The following is a 2,500-nucleotide window of genomic DNA, read 5'->3' as shown; positions in this document are numbered from 1 at the left end:
GTGTGTGTGTGTGTGTGTGTGTGATACAGTTGAAAAGCATCAGCCATTTTTAAATAGATCTCAGTAGGGAGAGTGTGTTGGTTAATGTGTTGATAGTTTCTTCTATTAGTCAATTAACCGCTCAATCGAACTGTTATGTAAAGCTGCAGAGAAGTGTCACCACACATCACACACACACACACGCACACACACACACACACACACACACACACACACACACACACACACACACACACACACACACACACACACACACACACTGGATCCACTCATTGATTAATAAACTAATTGGTGTACTGTAGCTTTAAAAAAACTGCCTGACTTTTAGGTGTGGAGATGTCTAACCTTTAGTGCTTTCTAATAGGGTTTGTAGTGTGAAATTATCCCCTTTTTAAAAGTAGAGTTTTTAGTGAAAACTTGTTATTATGTTTTGTATGATGTATTTTCAGTTAATTTTAACTCAGAGACAGCTGTTCACTGATGGTTGGTGTTTTGTTTTGTTTAAAAAAATAAATAAAAAATAATTGTGTTTTTGACCATAATAAAAAAAAAATATATAAAAAATTGTAGTAGAGTTTTTAGAGACATTTTTGTCACAAACTAGTGTCCCAAGTTTATTATAATTTTATGTATTTTTTAAAATTTTCGTGAAATTTGTGGTGAATTTGAATCTATTCATAAAGAACAAGCAGACAGCTGGTATCTATAAAGACATACAGTAGCGGTAGAAATCATCCCTGCGTTCCAATCCCCATACTTCCCTACTATTCAGTATGCCAGAAAAAAGATTTAGGATGTCCCAATACATGCACGTCAATTGTAGTATGCTGAAAACACATAAATGCCCCACTAACTCCAATAGCATTTTGGAGTACTCGTCTTTATTCTTGACATTTCTCGACATAATGAAAAAAAAAACTTCCTTATCTGATTTTTTCTCTCTCCTGTAGCCCTAAAACTCTTCTGTACTTTAGTATGTAGTGTAGTAAAAAGAAAGAGTATGTGATTTGGAACGCAGGGCATATCAGATTTATGGTTAACTACAAGGAAGGGAAGAACTGTTTTCATTTGTTTTTCTTCAGTAGCTTCCTGTTGTTTGCAGACAGCATGCCGATGGTGGCTGATAGCAGGATGCCTTCAGCTCAGCACTCGCTTATAGATTATGCTTTCATTGTGTGTGTGTGTGTGTGTGTGTGTGTGTGTGTGTGTGTGTGTGTGTGTGTGTGTGTGTATGTGTGTATGTGTGTGTGTGTGTGTGTGTGTGTGTGTGTGTGTGTGTGTGTGTGTGTGTGTGTGTGTGTGTGTGTGTGTGTGTGTGTGTGTGCACTATAGAGTGTGTCATTTGAAAAGCTGCTCTTTTTTAACTTATGATAGTGCATTATGCCTGTACATTTATTTTTAATTTTTTTCTAAACATATATATGTTAACCTTTATTTATAGGTCAACTTTTTTTATTCATTGTTTTATTACATATTATCTTTTTCATGCTTATTTTTTATCAGTATATGTAGCTGTGTTACTAAACACTTAAGTTATCTTGAGGTAAAGGCAGTGACGGGCTCAGTCTGTCTGTCGGTTTGATTATGTGAGTCAGACTTAAACACTACTACACCTCTGTAATAAAAACACACAGGGGACTAATAACTGTTTAACCACTTAGCAGCACATAGCCACAATTCATTTAGCTTGTAAGGAAGCCCAGAGGGGACATTATTATGAGGTTATAGGCCTGAACCATTTGAGAAAAATATCCAAGCCTGATTTCTATAACTGTCGGTTAATACCCAATCTTACTTCAACTGTGTCCTACTTGTTTTAGTTTGTGGCCTAACAACACTCCATTTTACAAGATTACAACGTTCCAAACGACACAGACAACAAAATCACTACATGTCTTTCACTTCATTTTAAGCTGAGGGAGACATAAAAGGGGGGGGGGGTGTGTGGGTGGGGGTGTGTGTGTGGGGGTGTGTGTGTGTGCGTGCGTGTGTGCGTGTGCCTGCGTGTGTTATCTGAAACAGGGGTTATCTGATGAAGGAAGTTTGTGTAGGATAGGATGCCATACACAATGAATTCGCGGTTACACATTTTTTTTCGGGCATCCAAGACAATGTTTTTGCTGCATTTTTTTCTGTGAATTATTAAATATTTAAACATTTAGAGGCGCATTTTGTAGCATGTAGGGCAGCATATATTTTCCTGCACATTTGGCAGAAGGCATTGACTTGTTTCGTCTATAGACAGTTTTACAGAGGTCAACTATCGGTCAAGGTCAGCCTGTCTAACATGAGGGTCAGAATGGGGTCATGTGCAGCTTGGATGTCTATATGTCTGTATATTGCACATATTGTATATATTGTTCATTACATTGCACATTGCAAATTTCAATTTAATTTATCTACCTTTTTTATTTTATTTATTTTTTTATTTATCTATCCATCTATCTATCTATCTATCTATCTATCTATCTATCTATCTATCTATCTATCTATCTATCTA

This window comes from Ammodytes marinus (assembly GCF_949987685.1).
Source record: "Ammodytes marinus genome assembly, chromosome: 12".
Classification (NCBI taxonomy): Eukaryota; Metazoa; Chordata; class Actinopteri; order Uranoscopiformes; family Ammodytidae; genus Ammodytes; species Ammodytes marinus.
This window is presented reverse-complemented; position numbering follows the sequence as displayed.